Consider the following 23,070-nt stretch of genomic DNA (forward strand, 5'->3'; position numbering starts at 1 on the left):
TTATTGCATGACATAAGTATTTGATCACCTACCAACCAGTAAGAATTCCGGCTCTCACAGTATCAACTGCACCTGTTTGAACTCGTTACCTGTATAAAAGACACCTGTCCACACACTCAATCAAACAGACTCCAACCTCTCCACAATGGCCAAGACCAGAGAGCTGTGTAAGGACATCAGGGATAAAATTGTAGAACTGCACAAGGCTGGGATGGGCTACAGGACAATAGGCAAGCAGCTTGGTGAGAAGGCAACAACTGTTGGCGCAATTATTAGAAAATGGAAGAAGTTCAAGATGACGGTCAATCTCCCTCGGTCTGGGGCTCCATGCAAGATCTCACCTCGTGGGGCATCAATGATCATGAGGAAGGTGAGGGATCAGCCCAGAACTACACGGCAGGACCTGGTTAATGACCTGAAGAGAGCTGGGATCACAGTCTCAAAGAAAACCATTAGTAACACACTACGCCGTCATGGATTAAAATCCTGCAGCGCACGCAAGGTCCCCCAGCTCAAGCCAGCGCATGCCCAGGCCCGTCTGAAGTTTGCCAATGACCATCTGGATGATCCAGAGGAGGAATGGGAGAAGGTCATGTGGTCTGATGAGACAAAAATATAGCTTTTTGGTCTAAACTCCACTCACCATGTTTAGAGGAAGAAGAAGGATGAGTACAACCCCAAGAACACCATCCCAACCGTGAAGCATGGAGGTGGAAACATCATTCTTTGGGGATGCTTTTCTGCAAAGGGGACAGGACGACTGCACCGTATTGAGGGGAGGATGGATGGGGCCATGTATCGTGAGATCTTGGCCAACAACCTCCTTCCCTCAGTAAGAGCATTGAAGATGGGTCATGGCTGGGTCTTCCAGCCTGACAACGACCCGAAACACACAGCCAGGGCAACTAAGGAGTGGCTCCGTAAGAAGCATCTCAAGGTCCTGGAGTGGCCTAGCCAGTCTCCAGACCTGAACCCAATAGAAAATCTTTGGAGGTAGCTGAAAGTCTGTATTGCCCAGCGACAGCCCCAAAACCTGAAGGATCTGGAGTGGTCCAAAATCCCTGCTGCAGTGTGTGCAAACCTGGTCAAGACCTACAGGAAATGTATGATCTCTGTAATTGCAAACAAAGGTTTCTGTACCAAATATTAAGTTCTGCTTTTCTGATGTATCAAATACTTATGTCATGCAATAAAATGCAAATTAATTACTTAAAAATCATACAATGTGATTTTATGGATTTTTGTTTTAGATTATGTCTCTCACATTTGAAGTGTACCTATGATAAAAATTACAGACCTCTACATGCTTTGTAAGTAGGAAAACCTGCAAAATCGGCAGTGTATCAAATACTTGTTCTCCCCACTGTATGTAGTGAGGACCAGCCAACAAGAGCGTACAGGTCACAGTGGTGGGTAGTATATGGGGCTTTGGTGACAAAACGGATGGCACTGTGATAGACTACATCCAATTTGCTGAGTAGAGGCTATTTAGTAAATGACATCGCCGAAGTCAAGGATCGGTAGGATAGTCAGTTTTACGAGGGCATGTTTGGCAGCATGAGTGAAGGAGGCTTTGTTGCGAAATAGGAAGCAGATTCTAGATTTAACTTTGGATTGGAGATTCTTAATGTGAGTCTGGAAGGAGAGTTTACAGTCTAACCAGACACCTAGGTATTTGTAGTTGTCCACATACTCTAGGTCAGACCCGTCGAGAGTAGTGATTCTAATCGGGTGGGCAGGAGCCAGCAGCGTTCGATTGAAGAGCATGCATTTAGTTTTACTAGTGTTTAAGAGCAGTTGGAGGCTACTGAAGAAGTGTTGTATGGCATTGAAGCTCGTTTGGAGGTTTGTTAACACAGTGTCCAATGAAGGGCCAGATGTATACAAAATGGTGTCGTCTGCGTAGAGGTGGATCTGAGAGTCACAAGCAGCAAGAGCGACATCATTGATATACACAGAGAAAAGAGTTGGCCCAAGAATTGAACCCTGTGGCACCCCCATAGAGACTGCCATAGGTCCAGAGAACAGGCCCTCCGATTTGACACATTGAACTCTATCTGAGAAGTAGTTGATGAACCAGGCGAGGCAGTCATTTGAGAAACCAAGGCTATTTAGTCTGCCAATAAGAATGCGGTGGTTGACAGAGTCGAAAGCCTTGGCCAGGTCGATGAAGACGGCTGCACAGTACTGTCTATTATCGATCGCGGTTATAATATCGTTTAGGACCTTGAGCGTGGCTGAGGTGCACCCATGACCAGCTCGGAAACCGGATTGCATAGCGGAGAAGGTATGGTGGGATTCGAAATGGTCGGTGATCTGTTTGTTAACTTGGCTTTCAAAAACGTTCGAAGGGCAGGATGGATATAGGTCTGTAACAGTTTGGATCTAGAATGAGGGGGATGACCGCTACAGCTTTCCAATCTCTGGGGATCTCAGACGTTACGAAAGAGAGGAACAGGCTAGTAATAGGGGTTGCGACAATTTCGGCGTTTAGTTTTAGAAAGAAAGGGTCCAGATGGTCTAGCCCAGATGATTTGTAGGGGTCCAGATTTTGCAGCTCTTTCAGAACATCAGCTGTCTGAATTTGTGTGAAGGAGAAGCGAGGGGGGCAAGGGCAAGTTGCAGCGGAGGGTGCAGAGCTGGTGGCCGGGGTAGTGGTATCCAGGTGGAAAGCGTGGCCAGCCGTAGCAAAATGCTTGTTGAAATTCTTGATTATTGTAGATTTATCGGTGGTGATAGTGTTTCCTAGCCTCAGCAGCTGGGAGGAGGTGCTCTTATTCTCCATGGACTTTACAGTGTCCCAAAACTTTTTGGAGTTAGTGCTACAGGATGCAAATTTCTGTTTGAAAAAGTTAGCCTTTGCTTTCCTAACTGCTTGTGTATATTGGTTCCTGACTTCCCTGAAAAGTTGCATATCGCAGGGGCTATTTGATGCTAATGCAGTACGCCACAGGATGTTTTCGTGCTGGTCAAGGGTTTTTGTGCTGACTCCCGAGTGGCGCAGTGAGTCCAGGCTCTGTCGCAGCCGGCCGCAACTGGGAGACCCATGGGGGGCGCACAATTGGTCCAGCGTCGTCCAAGGTAGGGGAGGGTTTGGCCGGCAGGGATGTGGGTTTGTTTCCTACGGGGGGTCAGTATAAAAACAAAAACAAAAACAAAACAAAAAAACATGTATGCATTCACTAACAGTAAGTCGCTCTGGATAAGAGCGTCTGCTAAATGACTAAAATGTAAATATAAGGGCAGTCAAGTCTGAGGAGAACCAGGGGCTATATCTGTTCTTAGTTCTGTATATTTTGAATGGGGCATGTTTATTTAAGTTTGAGAGGTAATTACTTTTAAAGAACAACCAGGCATCCTCTACTGACGGAATGAAATCTATATCCATCCATGATACCTGGGCCAGGTCAATTAGGAAGGCCTGCTCGCTAAAGTGTTTTAGTGAGCGTTTGACAGTGATGAGGGGTGGTCGTTTGACCGCGGACCCGTTACGGACGCAGGCAATAAGGCAGTTATCACTGAGATCCTGGTTGAAGACAACGGAGGTATATTTAGAGGGTAAGTTAGTCAGGATGATATCTATGAGGGTACCCATGTTTACGGATTTAGGGTTGTACCTGGTAGGTTCGTTGATAATTTGTTTGAGATTGAGGGCATCTAGTTTGGATTGTAGGATGGCCGGTGTGTTAAGCGTATCCCAATTTAGGTCACCAAGCAGTACAAACTCTGAGGATAAATGGGGGGCAATCAATTCACATATGGTGTCCAGGGCACAGCTGGGGGCTGAGGGGCGTCTGTAGCAAGCGGCAACAGTGAGAGACTTATTTCTGGAAAGGTGGATTTTTAGAAGTAGAAGCTCAAACTGTTTGGGCACAGACCTGGATAGTTCTATCTAGACGGAAAATGTAGTTTGGGGATGGAAATTTCAGAATTTTTGGTGGCCTTCCTAAGCCAGGATTCAGACACATCAGGATTGGCGGAGTGTGCTAACGCAGTGAATAACTCAAACTTAGGAAGTAGACTTCTGATGTTAACGTGCCGAAAAACAAGGCTTTTACGGTTACAGAAGTCAACAAATGATAGCTCCTGGGGAGTAGGAGTGATACTGGGGGCTGCAGGGCCTCGGTTAGCCTCTACATCACCAGAGGAACAGAGGAGGACTAGAATAAGGATACGGCTAAAGGCTTTAAGAACTGGTCTTCTAGTGCGTTGGGTACAGAGAATAAAGGGGGCAGATTTCCGGGCGTTGTAGAAAAGATTCAGGGCATTATGTACAGACAAGGATATGGAAGGATATGAGTACAGTGGAGGTAAACCTAAGCGTTGGGTAACAATGAAAGAGATAGCATCACTGGAGGTGATACTTTCAAGTATTTTTACTTAAGTACTTTACACCACTGCTAACAGCTAACTGCTCTCTCATATCTCTTCATTGAGCAGAGTAGCCCAAGCGGAGCCGTTGCTATGGAAACTCACACACTCAGAGCTGCCATGAGCAGAATGCATGCATAGCGAGCTGCCTGCACGCAGGGAGCGATCAAGTGACAGACAGAGAGGAGCAGCTAATTTATTTATTTCTGATTTCGGGTTTCGCGCAGGGCCGGGCCAGGCCTTAAATTTGGCAGAAGCAATCGGGCCTGGGTAGTGTAGGCCTGAACGTTGAGTGCATTTGTAGGGCTCGGGCTTAAAATGCATTCCCGTGCAGGGCTCTACTCACTAACTTCGTCCTACTTCTCAGGATCGTGCTCTGTGCTCTAAATAACTCAACTGGCTAGTTTGCCTGACTGTAAAGAGCTGTAAAGCTGTCTCCGTTCAGTCGCTCATACTTCACCCGATAACTTCTCATCACACTTCGTTCAGTTTTCACAATCAACAACTGTAGTTTAGTCTGAACACAACCAAACTCTTAGAAAAAAAGGGTTATATTGCTTGCTTCATATATGGCACCCCTTAAGCTTCTTTATAGAACCCTTTTGTAGGCTTTTTTGATCTCAACCCCAGTGGTCCTTCTTCATTGAACCAAAATTGGTTCCATATAGGACCCTTGGGTTCCATATAGGGTTCTATAGGGTTCTATATGGAACCCATTTCGGTTCTATATAGAACCAGAGTCTATTGATGCACTGGTGCGTCAATCTAAGTATCATAATAAAGAAATCCCCATCACAATCCGTCAGTTTAAGCGAGAGATATCTGTTATTTGCATGGGTTGCATCTCAATCCACCTCATCCGCCTATGTCACCCTTCCGAATCTGCAGTGGAAAGTGGCAGAGCTAAAGGGCTGTTTGTCAGACCAGGAGACATCCCAAAAGTTGGTCTTCTCAAAAACATTTGTAGCATCTGAACGGTTTCTCCTACAAACTATGACCACTCTATAGAAAAGGGAGACTCTCATAAACACGACCCCCACATGTGTCACGGGACTCGTCCAAAGGTAACCCATACAAATGAATGGAAGTATGGAGGTAGTTTTGTGCCAACAAAAATAAAGGGTTAAATATGTGTAAAAAAAAATATTTACAGTACCAGTCAAAAGTTTGGACACATCACAGACAGTGTCACCAGCGAAGCACCCCCACACCATAACACCTCATCCTCCATGCTTTACGGTGGGCAATACACATGCGGAGATCATCCGTTCACCCACACCGCGTCTCACAAAGTCAAATTTGCTCTAGTTTCTTGGCCCAAGCAAGTCTCTTCTTCTTATTGGTGTCCTTAAGTAGTGGTTTCTTTGCAGCAATTCGACCATGAAGGCCTGATTCACACAGTCTCCTCTGAACAGTTGATGTTGAGATGTGTCTGTTACTTGAACTCTGTGAAGCATTTATTTGGGCTACAATTTCTGAGGCTGATAACTCTAATCAACTTGCAGCAGAGGTAACTCTGGGTCTTCCATTCCTGTGGCGGTCCTCATGAGAGCCAGTTTCATCATAGTGCATGATGGTTTTTGTGACTGCACTTGAAGAAACGTTCAAAGTTCTTGAAAATGTCCGTTGTTGGATGATGGACTGTTGTTTCTCTTTGCTTATTTGAGCTGTTCTTGCCATAATATGGACTTGGTATTTTACCAAATAGGACTATGTTTTGTATACCCCCCCTGGTTGAGAGAATGCCAAGAGTGTGCAAAGCTGTCATCAAGGCAAAGGGTGGCTATTTGAAGAATCTCAACCAATAACTTTTTTGGTTACTATGACAACTATATGATTCCATATGAGTTGTCATAATTACTGTGTAGGTCTGTGGAAGGGGGTGAGAACCAAGAGCCTCCTAGGTTTTGTATTGAAGTCAATGTACCAAGAGGAGGACGGAAGCTAGCTGTCCTCCGGCTACACCACAGTGCTACCCTACAGAGTGCTGTTGAGGCTACCGTAGACCTTCATTGCAAAACAGTGTGTTTTAATCAATTATTTTGTGACATGTGAATATATTTAGTACAGTTTTATCTAAAAAATGATAACTTTTCAATGTTTTACTATTTTTATTTTTATGAAATTCACTGAGGAGGATGGTCCTCCCCTTCCTCCTCTGAGGAGCCTCCACTGGACCACAACTTCTGACCACAACCACACAAATTCTGACCACAATCAACCAACTACTGACCACGCAACTACTGATCACAGCAGCATAACTAGAGACCTAACTACTGACCACAACTACTGACCACAACTACTGAACACCACTCCTGACCACAACCACAAAACTACTGACAACAACTACTGAACCACAACTACTGACCACAAACTACTGACCACAACTACTGAACTACACACCTACTTAACAAAATTACTCACCACTACTGACCACAACCACTGGCCAAAACTACTGACCACAGCCACAGAACTACTAACCTCACAACTAGTGAACCACACAACTACTGACCACAACAAAATAACTACTGAGCACAACTACTGACCACAACTACTGACCACAATTACTGATCACAAAACTACTGACCACAACTACTGACCACAACCAAACAAATACTGACCACAAAACTACTCACCACAACAACCCAACTACAGACCATAACTACTGACCACAGCTACAAACCATGACTACTGAACACAACTCCTGACCACAACAACACAACCACTGACCATAACTATTGACTATAATAAGACAACTACTGACCACACCTACTGACCACATCTATTGACCCCAACCACACAACTACTGACCACAACCACACAATTACTGACCACACATTTAATGACAACAACCATACAACTACTGACCACAATTACTGACCAAGAATACTGACTACAACAACACAACTACAGACCACAACTCCTGACCGCAATGACACAATTACTGACCACAACTACTGACCACAACCACACAACTACTGACCACAACTACTGAACAAACCAACACAACTACTGACCATAACTACTGACCATAACTACTGACCACAACCACCGACCACAACCACACAACTATTGACCACACAACTACTGAACCACATAACTACTGACCACAACAACACAACTACAGACCACAACTACGGACCACAACTACAACCACATAACTACTGACCACAACTATTCACCACTAGGGCTGTGGCGGTCACGAGATTTCGGCAGCCAGCGATTGTCAAGAAAATAACTGTCGGTCTCACGATAATTGACCGTTAATTAACATAAACACATTTAGCATCTCCTGGCTTCCACACATAGCCGACAAGCCACTGATGCAGACCTTTGGAACATCTACATTTTAGTCTAATACAGTGCCTTGCAAAAGTATTCATCCCACTTGGCGTTTTTCTTATTTTGTTGCATTACAACCTGTAATTTAAATTGATTTTTATTTGGGTTTCATGTAATGGATATACACAAAATAGCAGAGGTGGGACAAAGTCATTGTTATGCAAGTCACAAGTAAGTCTCAAGTCTTTGCCCTCGAGTCCCGAGTCAAGTCGAGTCAAAGATGAGGCAAGTCCCAAGTCGAGTCAAAAGTCAAAGCCATCAAGTCTCAAGTCGAGTCCAAAGTCCTACATTTTAGTTTCGAAGTCATTTCAAGTCCTCTTAGCAAGCCTTTGCAAGTCATTACAAGTCCTCGTAGCAAGTCTTCTCGAGTCATAAGGCGCAAGTCCAAGTCAAGTCACGAGTCATTGATGTTAAAGTCCAAGTCGAGTTGCAAGTCTTTGTACATTTTGTCGAGTCGAGTCTGAAGTCATCAAATTCATGACTCGAGTCTGACTCGAGTCCAAGTCACATGACTCGAGTCCACACCTCTGCAAAATAGTCCAAATTAGTGAAGTGAAATTATAAATTCTAAAGAATAAATAACGGAAAAGTGGTGCGTGCATATGTATTCACCCCCTTTGCTATGAACCCCTAAATAAGATCTGGTGCAACCAATTACCTTCAGAAGTCACATAATTAGTTAAATAAAGTCCACCTGTGTGCAATCTAAGTGTCACATGATCTGTCACATGACAAGGAGCTCTCCAAACAGGTCAGGGACAAAGTTGTGGAGAAGTATGACAAATGTATGCACTCACTAACTGTAAGTCGCTCTGGATAAGAGCGTCTGCTAAATGACTAAAATGTAAAATGCAAATGCAAGTACAGATCAGGGTTGGGTTATAAAAAAATATCTGAAACTTTGAACATCCCACAGAGCACCATTAAATCCATTATAAAAAAATTGAAAGAATATGGCACCACAACAAACCTGCCAAGAGAGGGCCGCCCACCAAAACTCCCGGACCAGGCAAGGAGGTCTTTAATCAGAGAGGCAACAAAGAGACCAAAGATAACCCTGAAGGAGCTGCAAAGCTCCACATCTGAGATTGGAGTATCTGTCCATAGGACCACTTTAATAGTTATGCACGCTCAAGTTTTCTTATTTTTGGTCGTATTTCTTGTTTGTTTCACAAAAAAATTTATTTTGCATCTTCAAAGTGGTAGGCATGTTGTGTAAATCAAATGATACAAACCCCCAAAAAATATATTTTAATTCCAGGTTGTAAGGCAACAAAATAGGAAAAATGGCAAGGGCAGTAAATACTTTCGCAAGCCACTGTAAATCCATATAATATAGCCTACACCTTCACAATAAATCCATTATTTATATTAGACAGGTCTAAAGAAACATTATATGCAGAAAATGTAGTCTATTTCAGAAGAACAGAATAGCATACTCTGCATTGTCCTTCTGTTAGGCCCTGATCTGGCGATGCCATATGGCTGTAGTTACACTAGTTAATTTATCAGACAAGATTTGGTTAGAATTCCATGGCATTATTTTATATTATTTCATAGTATGAAGAATACAATTGAACAAAGCTGAATAAAATAGAAAGGATATTTTCTCCAAACGATTATAGGTTCTCCTATATGCTTAATTGAGAGTTACAGTGGGGGAAAAAAGTATTTAGTCAGCCACCAATTGTACAAGTTCTCCCACTTAAAAAGATGAGAGAGGCCTGTAATTTTCATCATAGGTACACGTCAACTATGACAGACAAATTTAGAAAAAAAAATCCAGAAAATCACATTGTAGGATTTTTAATGAATTTATTTGCAAATTATGGTGGAAAATAAGTATTTGGTCACCTACAAACAAGCAAGATTTCTGGCTCTCACAGACCTGTAACTTCTTCTTTAAGAGGCTCCTCTGTCCTCCACTCATTACCTGTATTAATGGCACCTGTTTGAACTTGTTATCAGTATAAAAGACACCTGTCCACAACCTCAAACAGTCACACTCCAAACTCCACTATGGCCAAGACCAAAGAGCTGTCAAAGGACCCCAGAAACAAAATTGTAGACCTGCACCAGGCTGGGAAGACTGAATCTGCAATAGGTAAGCAGCTTGGTTTGAAGAAATCAACTGTGGGAGCAATTATTAGGAAATGGAAGACATACAAGACCACTGATAATCTCCCTCGATCTGGGGCTCCACGCAAGATCTCACCCCGTGGGGTCAAAATGATCACAAGAACGGTGAGCAAAAATCCCAGAACCACACGGGGGGACCTAGTGAATGACCTGCAGAGAGCTGGGACCCAACTAACAAAGCCGACCATCAGTAACACACTACGCCGCCAGGGACTCAAATCCTGCAGTGCGAGACGTGTCCCCCTGCTTAAGCCAGTACATGTCCAGGCCCGTCTGAAGTTTGCTAGAGTGCATTTGGATGATCCAGAAGAGGATTGGGAGAATGTCATATGGTCAGATGAAACCAAAATATAACTTTTTGGTAAAAACTCAACTCGTCGTGTTTGGAGGACAAAGAATGCTGAGTTGCATCCAAAGAACACCATACCTACTGTGAAGCATGGGGGTGGAAACATCATGCTTTGGGGCTGTTTTTCTGCAAAGGAACCAGGACGACTGATCCGTGTAAAGGAAAGAATGAATGGGGCCATGTATCGTGAGATTTTGAGTGAAAACCTCCTTCCATCAGCAAGGGCATTGAAGATGAAACGTGGCTGGGTCTTTCAGCATGACAATGATCCCAAACACACCGCCTGGGCAACGAAGGAGTGGCTTGGTAAGAAGCATTTCAAGGTCCTGGAGTGACCTAGCCAGTCTCCAGATCTCAACCCCATAGAAAATCTTTGGAGGGAGTTGAAAGTCCGTGTTGCCCAGCGACAGCCCCAAAACATCACTGCTATAGAGGAGATCTGCATGGAGGAATGGGCCAAAATACCATCAACAGTGTGTTGAAAACCTTGTGAAGACTTACAGAAAACGTTTGATCTGTGTCATTGCCAACAAAGGGTATATAACAAAGTATTGAGAAACTTTTGTTATTGACCAAATACTTATTTTCCACCATAATTTGCAAATTAATTCATTAAAAATCCTACAATGTGATTTTCTGGATTTTTTTTCCTCATTTTGTCTGTCATAGTTGACGTGTACCTATGATGAAAATTACAGGCCTCTCTCATCTTTTTAAGTGGGAGAACTTGCACAGTTGGTGGCTGACTAAATACTTTTTTTCCCCACTGTATTAATGTAACTTTGGTTGTTCTACAAACGTTGGGCTATATGTTTTGATTTTTAATACATTCTAAGGCTGCATGATGGGACTCTAATGATGATTTGAAAAAAGTCGCTTGAAAGGCATGAGCTCTGCTTTGTTTTTTGCGCAGACTGTACACACTTTATCAGTCTCTCATTCACAATTTGACAAGCACTTGATAATGCCTCAAATTTCCTGGCTGCATCCCCTTTGTGTGGCCGTAATACACCTTTAAAAAATCCATGCCTTTTGCGGCCATGAAATTGTTGTTCCCTTCTCCCTTAGTGCTGCGTTCTCCGAAGCACCTCTCACTCACATGGCTCTCCATCACGTGATCGGGTCTTTCTCATAGGCTACAAGTGAAGACAGACACTTCGGGGACGCAACTGCGCACGTCCTTATCCAATTCCGTGGTGCATATTGAAGATATTGGAAGAACTGTCCACATATACTTTTCGTCAGCCAACAAGATGAGTAGGCCTAACGGACGGCAAAAGCACTAGCCTATGTCAATCTACTATCCCCCATAGTACAAAAGTTGACCTATTCTATTCTGTGCAAGAAATAAATATTCCAAACAGTCTGGGACAGTTGTGGGATGCGATAGATCCCAAATTAATACAAGCACTAGCCTCAAAAAAACGTTTTTAGCAATGAGTCTGATGTAACAGATCAGAACGTTTAGCTTAAAATCTGATAAACTATTAGGCTATTTCTTCACATTATAAGCGCAGCAATGCACACACGGCAGTAGGCTATAAGCGGGAATGTTCCATTAGCGGGAAAACACCATTATCAAAAGTGACTGCAAATGCAATTATGCATGTAATGCTTTTATTCTCAAGGTGCATTTTAATGGTGAAAATTATCTTTCCCAAACTCATGGGCTGCTTCTCTAGCCAGTTAGGCAATTCCTGACCACAACCACACAACTACTGACCACAACTACTGAACCACAACTACTGACCACAACTACTTAACCTTACACATACTTATCAAAACTACTGATCACAACTACTTAGCCACTCAACTACTGAACCACACAACGAATGACCACTACTGACCACAACATCTGACCACAACTACACAACTAATGACCACAACTACTGAACCACACAACTAATGACCACAATCACACAACTACTGACCACAACTACTGACCACAATTACTGACCACAACCACACAACTACTGATCACAACAACACAACTACAGACCATAACTATGGACCACAACTACCGAACACAACTCTTGACCACAACCACAGAACAACTGACCACAACTACTGAACCACAACTACTGACCACAAAACTACTGACAACTACTGATCACAACATCTGACCACACAACTACTGACCACAACTAGCACAGGGGTGGCAGCATCATGCTGTAGGGGTGCTTTGCTGCAGGAGGGACTGGTGCACTTCACAAAATAGATGACATCATGAGGAAGGAAAATGATGTGGATATATTGAAGCAACATCTCAAGACATCAGTCAGGAAGTTAAAGCTTGGTTGCAAATGGGTCTTCCAAATGGACAATGACCCCAAGCATACTTCCAAAGTTGTGGCAAAATGGCTTAAGGACAACAAAGTCAAGGTATTGGAGTGGCCATTACAAAGCCCTGACCTCAATCCTATAGAAAATATGTGGGCAGAACTGAAAAAGTGTGTGCGAGCAAGGAGGCCTACAAACCTGACTCAGTTACATCAGCTCTGTCAGGAGGAATGGGCCAAAATTCACCCAACTTATTGTGGGAAGCTTGTGGAAGGCTACCCGAAACGTTTGACCCAAGTTAAACAATTTAAAGGCAATGCTACCGAATACTAATTGAGTGTATGTAAACTTCTGAACCACTGGGAATGTGATGAAATAAATAAAAGCTTAAATAAATCATTCTCTCTACTATTATTCTGACATTTCACATTCTTAAAATAAAGTGGTGATCCTAACTGACCTAAGACAGGGAATTTTTACTAGGATTACATTTCAGGAATTGTGAAAAACTGAGTTTAGTTGTATTTGGCTAAGATGTATGTACATTTCCGACTTCAACTGTATATGAAAACCTATGAATTCGTTAGAAAACTAAAATCACATTCCTATCTCAACAAAAATACTCTCATAATTCTCCATATAATATACACAACATATTGGATGTAAACTTGACAGATAAAGTGTGTATACTTTCCAAATTACAGTGTTTTTGTTATAAAAAAAATTATGACATCACAAAATAATAAACAATATGACATGTTTAGTCTTTAGATCCCCCACTGGCCATTCCAAACATTCGGATGTTAGAAATATTATTCCAGTGTTTTCTTTCTGGACGTTATAGTTTTGGCGGCAAAAGTCTTCTGGGGGACAAAGCACATTCCGATCGCCATACTAGAGGGTCAGAGATAGATTCTCCTCTTCTTAGATTTACGAGGTGTCAAAACTGGCCCAGCCCCCCTTCCCATCTTCTGTGGGTGAGAGGGTCTGGTTGTTGTCAGCCATTTGCCAAGCTGATCTGAGGCCTTGATCCTCACCCAGGAGAGTCATAACACTGACCACAACTACTGAACCACAACTACTGAAAACAACAACACAACTAGAGACCGTAACTACTGACCACAAATGCTGAACACAACTCCTGACCACAACCACACAACAACTGACCTCAACTACTGACCACAACCACTGAACCACACAACTAATGACAACAACTGACCACAATTACTGACCACAACCAACCAACTACTGACCACAACCAACCAACTACTGAACCACAACTACTGACCACAAAATGATTGAACCACACAACTAATGACCACAACAACACAACAACTAACCACAACAACTGACCACAACCACACAACCACCACCAACCAAATACTGACCACAACTACTGAACCACAACTACTGAAATAACAACACAAGTAGAGATCTAATGACTACAACTACTGAACCCAATTTCTGACCACAACCAAACAACTACTGACCACTGAGTTCCAAGATGGCGTAGCAGTGCGGTCGTGTTCTCTTGTGTGTCCATGTAAAAAGCCTGTTTTTTGTATTTTTTTGTATTTTACGTATATATTTCCCTATCACACTTTTCATCCTTCTACTAAATATACTTTCCTGCAACCCGCCTCATTCAATGTAGAACGGATTATATTATTTACTCACCTTTATCTAGAATCTCCAGTTGAAACTAGCCAGCCAGCTAACTAGCTACTTGCTATTAGCCACCGTTAGCGGTTTTCACCCAGAACATCGGATTTTCTGCCGGAATAACTGAATCACTGGACCTTAACACCGGATCGCAACTAGCTAGCCGCAACCGAATGGATGTCAAATGGATGTTGCTGTAGGCTAATCACCACTGCCCCCGAAGCAAGCATCAGAGCCTCGAGCTAGCCTCGAGCAAGCCCATATCCCGGCTATCTACCTCTCTGTCTACCGGACGGGAGTAGCCAGTTAACCAGCTAACTAGCTACTTGCTATTAGCCACCGTTAGCGGTTTTTCACCATTGTCCGTGGCCTGCACTACCTACCAGCCAGCTCTAGCCTGGACTATTATCGGCCAGTCTGCACTGTCTGCACAGCGCGATATCGACCCAGAACCAATTGGATTTTCTGCCGGAATCACTGAATCACTGGACCTTTAACACTGGATAATCGCAACTAGCTAGCTGCAACCAAATGAACGTTGTTGTTGGCTAATCAGCCTTGAGCTAGCCTTGAGTCAGGCACATCTCCCGGCTATCTACCTCTCTGTCAACCGGACGGGACCTCCTAGAATTGACACGGAGCCCCGCCGATCCATCACGACTGGTCTGCCGACGTAATCGTCTGTGGTTTCAACAAGCTTCCCGTTGCGACAAACACGAAGATCCATCTGCTAGCCCCGGCCCGCTAGCACACGCAAACGAAGCCGTGCTTTCTGATCGCTGTGCTGTAGTACCAATTCGAACTGCTCTCGGACTCACATATTGCTGTTCACTGGACCTTATGATCACTCAGCTGCACAGCTGATAACTGCTGGACTGTTCCTTTACACGGTACCCTGTCCTGTTTATCTGTTTAGCCTCAGCCCAAACTTTATTGCCATTACCAGTTGTTGTCTTAGCTCTCTCTAATAACACATGTGATTGCTTTATGCCTCTCTCCCATGTCAATATGCCTTGCCTATTGCTGTTCCAGTTAGTTCTTATTATACAATTTCATTGTAGAACCCCAAGTCCCTCTCAAACTGCCTCAAATAGTTCCTTTGTTCCACCCCCTATACACGCAGAGACCGGCTCAATCGGTGCCTCCAGTGATGCTATTACTTTCATTGTTACCCAATGCTTAGGTTTACCTCCACTGTACTCATATCCTTCCATATCCTTGTCTGTACATAATGCCCTGAATCTATTCTACAACGCCCAGAAATCTGCCCCCTTTATTCTCTGTACCCAACGCACTAGAAGACCAGTTCTTAAAGCCTTTAGCCGTATCCTTATTCTAGTCCTTCTCTGTTCCTCTGGTGATGTAGAGGCTAACCCAGGCCCTGCAGCCCCCAGTATCACTCCTACTCCACAGGAGCTATCATTTGTTGACTTCTGTAACCGTAAAAGCCTTGGTTTTCTGCACGTTAACATCAGAAGCCTCCTTCCTAAGTTTGAGTTATTCACTGCGTTAGCACACTCCGCCAACCCTGATGTTCTAGCAGTGTCTGAATCCTGGCTTAGGAAGGCCACCAAAAATTCTGAAATTTCCATCCCCAACTACAACATTTCCGTCTAGATAGAACTTCCAAAGGGGGTGGAGTTGCAATCTACTGTAGAGATAGCCTGCAGAGCTCTATCATACTATACAGGTCTGTGCCCAAACAGTTTGAGCTTCTACTTCTAAAAATCCACCTTTCCAGAAATAAGTCTCTCACTGTTGCCACTTGCTACAGACCCCCCTCAGCCCCCAGCTGTGCCCTGGACACCATATGTGAATTGATTGCCCCCCTTTTAACCTCAGAGTTTGTACTGCTTGGTGACCTAAATTGGGATATGCTTAACACCCAGGCCATCCTCCAATCCAAACTAGATGCTCTCAATCTCACACAAATTATCAACGAACCTACCAGGTACAACCCTAAATCCGTAAACATAGATATCATCCTGACTAACTTACCCTCTAAATACACCTCCGCTGTCTTCAACCAGGATCTCAGCGATCACTGCCTTATTGCCTGCGTCCGTAACGGGTCCGCGGTCGACCACCCCTCATCACTGTCAAACGCTCCCTAAAACACTGTAGCGAGCAGGCCTTCCTAATTGACCTGGCCCAGGTATCCTGGATGGATATCGATCTCATTCCGTCAGTAGAGGATGCCTGGTTGTTCTTTAAAAGTAATTTCCTCTCAATCTTAAATAAACATGACCCATTCAAAAAATACAGAACTAAGAACAGATATAGTCCCTGGTTTTCCTCAGACTTGACTGCCCTTGACCAGCACAAAAACATCCTGTGGCGTACTGCATTAGCATCGAATAGCCCCCGCGATATGCAACTTTTCAGGGAAGTTAGGAACCAATATACACAAGCAGATAGGAAAGCAAAGGCTAGATTTTTCAAACAGAAATTTGCATCCTGTAGCACTAACTCCAAAATCGTTTGGGACACTGTAAAGTCCAGGGAGAATAAGAGCACCTCCTCCCAGCTGCCCACTGTACTGAGGCTAGGAAACACTATCACCACCGATGAATCTACAATAATAGAGAATTTCAATAAGCATTTTGCTACGGCTGGCCATGCTTTCCACCTGGCTACCACTACCCCGGCCACCAGCTCTGCACCCTCCACTGCAACTTGCCCATGCCCCCCTCGCTTCTCCTTCACACAAATTCAGACAGCTTATGTTCTGAAAGAGCTGCAAAATCTGGACCCCTACAAATCATCTGGGCTAGACAATCTGGACCCTTTCTTTCTAAAACTAGCCGCCAAAATTGTCGCAACCCCTATTACTAGCCTGTTCAACCTCTCTTTCGTAACGTCTGAGATCCCCAGAGATTGGAAAGCTGCCGCGGTCATCCCCCTCTTCAAAGGGGGTGACACTCTAGATCCATCCTGCCCTGCCTTTCGAACGTTTTTGAAAGCCAAGTTAACAAACAGATCACCAACCATTTTGAATCCCACCGTACCTTCTCTGCTATGCAATCCGGTTTCCGAGCTGGTCATGGGTGCACCTCAGCCACGCTCAAGGTCCTAAATGATATTATAACCGCGATCGATAATAGACAGTACTGTGCAGTGTACTGTCTTCATCGACCTGGCCAAGGCTTTCGACTCTGTCAACCACCGCATTCTTATTGGCAGACTAAATAGCCTTGGTTTCTCAAATGACTGCCTCGCCTGGTTCAACAACTACTTCTCAGATAGAGTTCAATGTGTCAAATCGGAGGGCCTGTTGTCTGGACCTATGGCAGTCTCTATGGGGGTGCCACAGGGTTCAATTCTTGGGCCGACTCTTCTCTGTATATATCAATGATGTCGCTCTTGCTGCTTGTGACTCTCAGATCCACCTCTACGCAGACAACACCATTTTGTATACATCTGGCCCTTCATTGGACACTGTGTTAACAAACCTCCAAACGAGCTTCAATGCCATACAACACTCCTTCAGTAGCCTCCAACTGCTCTTAAAACACTAGTAAAACTAAATGCATGCTCTTCAATCGAACGCTGCTGGCACCCGCCCACCCAACTAGAATCACTACTCTCGACGGGTCTGACCTAGAGTATGTGGACAACTACAAATACCTAGGTGTCTGGTTAGACTGTAAACTCTCCTTCCAGACTCACATTAAGCATCTCCAATCCAAAGTTAAATCTAGAATCGGCTTCCTATTTCGCAACAAAGCCTCCTTCACTCATGCTGCCAAACATGCCCTCGTAAAACTGACTATCCTACCGATCCTTGACTTCGGCGATGTCATTTACAAAATAGCCTCCAACACTCTACTCAGCAAATTGAATGTAGTCTATCACAGTGCCATCCGTTTTGTCACCAAAGCCCCATATACTACCCACCACTGTGACCTGTACGCTCTTGTTGGCTGGTCCTCACTACATATTCGTCACCAAACCCACTGGCTCCAGGCCATCTATAAATCACTGCTAGGCAAATCCCAGCCTTATCTTAGCTCATTGGTCACCATAGCAACACCCACCCGTAGTATGCGCTCCAGCAGGTATATCTCACTGGTCATTCCCAAAGCCAACACCTCCTTTGGCTGCCATTCCTTCCAGTTCTCTGCTGCCAATGACTGGAACGAATTTTAAGCATCAGTTGTCAGAGAACCTTACCGATGACCGCACCTGTACACAGCCCATCTGAAATTAGCCCACCCAACTACCTCATCCCCATATTGTTATTCATTTTGCTCATTTTCACCCCAGTATCTCTATTTGCACATCATCTCTTGCACATATATCATTCCAGTGTTAATACTAATTGTAATTATTTTGCACTATGGCCTATTTATTGCCTTACCTCCATAACTTGCTACATTTGAACACACTGTATATATTTTTTCTGTTGTATTTTTGACTTTATGTTTTGTTTTACACCATATGTAACTCTGTGTTGTTGTTTTTATCGCACTGCTTTGCTTTATCTTGGCCAGGTCGCAGTTGTAAATGAGAACTTGTTCTCAACTGGCTTACCTGGTTAAATAAAGGTTAAATAAATATAAAATAAAAACTACTGAACACAACTACTGAACCATACAACTAATGACCACCACTGACCACAATATCTGACAACAACCACACAACTACTGACAACAACTACTGACCACAATTACTGACCACAACTAAACAACTACTGACCACAACGAACCAACTACTGAACCACAACTACTGACCACAAAACTACTGACCACACAACTACTGAACCACACAACTAATGACCACAAATACAGACCACAACCACACAACTACTGACCACAACCACAGAGCTACTGACCACAACTACACAACTCCTGACCACACAACTACTGAAACATACTACTAAAGACCACAACCACACAACTACTGACAACAACCATAAAACTACTGACCACAACTACTGACCATAACTACTGACCACAACTACTGACAACAACCACAAAACGACTGACTAGAACTACTGACCACAACTACTGACCACAGCTACTGACCACAACCACACAGCTAGTGACCACAACCACACAACTACTGATCAGAACTACAGACCATAACTACACAACTACTGACCACAACTACTGCTCTGGTTTGCACTAGTTACAGTCCAGCTCTGGTCCTGGGCATAGCTAGCTAGCTCTGGCTCACACTAGCTCTAGTCTGCACTGTAAATTATAACTGCTGAAATGGGCATAAATTAGCATACAGTGCATTCGGAAAGTATTCAGACCCATTCCCTTTTTCCACATTTTGTTACGTTACATCCTTATTCTAAAATTGATTAAATGACATTTTTTCCTCATCAATCTACACACAATACCCCATAATGACAAAGAAAATGTATTCAAAATAGAAATCAGAAATACCTTATTTACAGAAGTATTCAGACCCTTTGCAATAAGACTTGGAATTGAGCTCAAGTGCATCCTGTTTCCATTGATCATCCTTGAGATGTTTCTACAACTTGATTGGAGTCCACCTGTGGTAAATTCAATTGATTGGACATGATTTGTCTATATAAGGACCACAGTTGACAGTGCATGTCAGAGCAAAAACCAAGCCATGAGGTTGACGGAATTGTCCGTAGAGCTCCAAGACAGGATTCTGTCAAGGCACAGATCTGGGGAAGGGTACCAAAAAATGTATGCAGCATTGAAGGTCCCCAAGAACACAGTGGCCTCCATCATTCTTAAATGGAAAAGGTTTGAACCACCAAGACTCTTCCTAGAGCTGGCCGCCCGGCCAAACTAAGCAATCGGGAGGGGAGAAGGGCATTGGTCAAGGAGATGACCAAGAACCCCATGGTCACTCTGACAGAGCTCCAGAGTTCCTCTGTGGAGATGGGAGAACCTTCCAGAATGACAACCATCTCTGCAGCATGCCACGGTAGAGTGGCCAGACGGAAGTCACTCTTCTGTAAAAGGCACATGACAGCCTGCTTGGAGTTTGCCAAAAGGCACCTAAAGGACTCTCAGACCATGAGAAACAAGATTCTCTGGTCTGATGAAACCAAGATTGAACTCTTTGGCCTGAATGCCAAGCGTCACGTCTGGAGGAAACCTGGCACCATCCCTACGGTGAAGCCTGGTGGTGGCAGCATCATGCTGTGGGGATGTTTTTCAGCAGCAGGGACTGAGAGACTAGTCAGGATCGAGTGAAAGATGAACGGAGCAAAGTACAGAGAGATCCTTGATGAAAACCTGCTCCAGAGCACTCAGGACCTCAGACTGGGGCGAAGGTTCACCTTCCAACAGGTCAACGACCCTAAGCACACAGCCAAGACAATGCACTAGTGGCTTCGGGACAAGTCTCTGAATGTCCTTGAGTGGCCCAGCCGGAGCCTGGACTTAAACCTGATCGAACATCTCTAGAGAGACCTGAAAATAGCTGTGCAGCGACACTCCCCATCCAACCTGACAGAGCTTGAGAGGATCTGCAGAGAAGAATGGGAGAAACTCCCCAAATACAGGTGTGCCAAGCTTGTAGTATCATACCCAAGAAAACTCTGCCAAAGGTGCTTCAACAAAGTACTGAGGAAAGGGTATGAATACTTATGTAAATGTAATATCAGGTTTTTATTTTTAATACATTTGCAAAAATGTTTAAAAACCTGTTTTTGCTTTGTCATTATGGGGTATTATGTGTAGATTGAATCCATTTTGGAATAAGGCTGTAACGTAACAAACTGTGGAAAAAGTCAAGGGGTCTGAATACTTTCCTAATGCACTTAAATAGCGAATGGAGGACGCTTTTCCCGTGGTTCATTTTCATGCCAGCCAGGTAGGCTATACTCCTGTTGTAAAGAGAAGCAATTTTTTTAATATTAGTAAAGGTGAGAAATAAATATAGTAGGCCTAGCCTATTGAAAGCTGATGGGATCCTCCTCTTTTTAATAGAGGCCATCACTCTGTTTTCTCGTGCAATTGCATAGCCTATAGAAATGTTGCGCAACATGAGCACATGGGCTCTCATGAAGTGTTTGATTAGATTTTTGATTATATTTGCATTGATGTCAGAGTGATTAGAGGGACAATAGAGTGCGGAGTACCAGGCAGTTAGCAAGTTTGGTAGGCTACTAATGACCATCAGCAGCATCAGAGCTTGGAGAAGCCTAATTACCGTTACTAAACGGTCACATGGAATTTGACTGCCTTCATGACTCGTGACCGCCGGTGTGGCGGTAATATGGTCACCGTAACAGCCCAAACTGTACATACCATTTTATTATCAAAATTATATTCTGTCTATACACACAGCATATTGATATTCTCACTAATATATCTACTTGGATTGTTATTTCTTGATTTGTTGTTTAGAACATTCTAGTGCACATTCTAGTGCACTGTTGGAGCTAGTAACAAAAGCATTTAGCTGCACCTTCCATAACACCTGCAAATCTGTATGCGACCAAAATTAGATTTGATTTGAAATTATTAAACTTAAAACAGAGTGAATGCTTTAAATGCTCTGTTTAAATCCTGTTTAATTGTGCAACTGCAGGAACGCCAAACCTGCAGGAACGCCCCGAATTGCGGGCCGCAATCACACACTGCAGCAAAATTATACAAAGATCCAGCAGAAAAAGGACCATATGCATTTCAGGTAAAATAACAACCCAATGTTTATCTTCCAGTACAAATTAGCTAGCAATAGCAAGCTAATCCATTAATGTTCCATGTGCGTTTGTAGTTGGACAAAATCAACATGTGAGCGATGGCGCATGCGGACGTACGCTGGTGTAGACAGCATGTAAGTCAACAATAAAGACATTGCATCATCAATCTGCACCAAAAACATTTTATTCTATAAAAGGAGTGGGGTAAATCACAACTGTACAGGGGGAAACTGACTTAATGAAACAACATCTCACAGTATCAAAAAGCTCACGTTTTCCTCACTGATCCTTACACATTTGTTCTGTACAAATACAAAAGAAATAATATTAATGACTTGTATTATTATAACGATAACTGCATTGCACTGAGTAATATAGTACTGGCCCATAAGTTACTGCATTCAATAAAAAATACCTAAAATTCTGATTTCTTAAGAAGAGTTTTGATGAATGATAAGAAAAAGCACATTCACACACTTATACACACACGCACACAATCAATTCACCCTTACATTATGCAGTGCCATATTGTTGAAGTGATGGGTGACTAGCTGATAGTGGATAAACGTGCTTGTACAGATACAGTACAGTAACGAACAGAGGATCATGAAGTCTTCAGTCGTATGCTGCCACGTCTAAACCATAGATAGATTAAACATTTCATGGACACAGCATCGCTATCTTGGTGTATTGTATTGATGTATTATTGTATAGTTTTTTTTTGTGGTATATGGAGTAGCACTTCACAATAGACATTCAAAAGGATTTTATGTTATTTCATATGGAACAGTTGGTGTCTTGTATTGTATATCACTGGCATTGTTATGTCTATGCAGTGAGGTGGGTTTGACCAGTGATAACAGATATTACATATTATAAATGTTTCAGCATGGTGTGCGTCCCAAATGGCATCCTTTTCCCTATATAGTGCATTACTTTTGACCAGAACCCTAAGGTAGTGCACTATATAGGGAATAGGGTGACATTTGGGATAAGGATATGGTTGAGAGAGTTCTTCAGGTTTTTCAGTGCTTGTTGCAGGTCATCATGACTGTTAGGTTATGGTACCATGTTCACACCGACATGCTCACCAACTTCACAAAAACAAAATGCTACTCTCCATGCAACAACAGTGAGCACAACACAAGAGGGACCGATTTTGGGGGATTTTTTTTGTAAAGAAGGAATTGAACATTTGTTTATACACATTTCATTTGTAAATCCATCCAACAGAGGAGAAAAGAAAACACAAATTATATTTTCACATTGTCTAGTCAGTGTT

Source organism: Coregonus clupeaformis, chromosome 13, assembly GCF_020615455.1.
Source record: "Coregonus clupeaformis isolate EN_2021a chromosome 13, ASM2061545v1, whole genome shotgun sequence".
Lineage (NCBI taxonomy): Eukaryota > Metazoa > Chordata > Actinopteri > Salmoniformes > Salmonidae > Coregonus > Coregonus clupeaformis.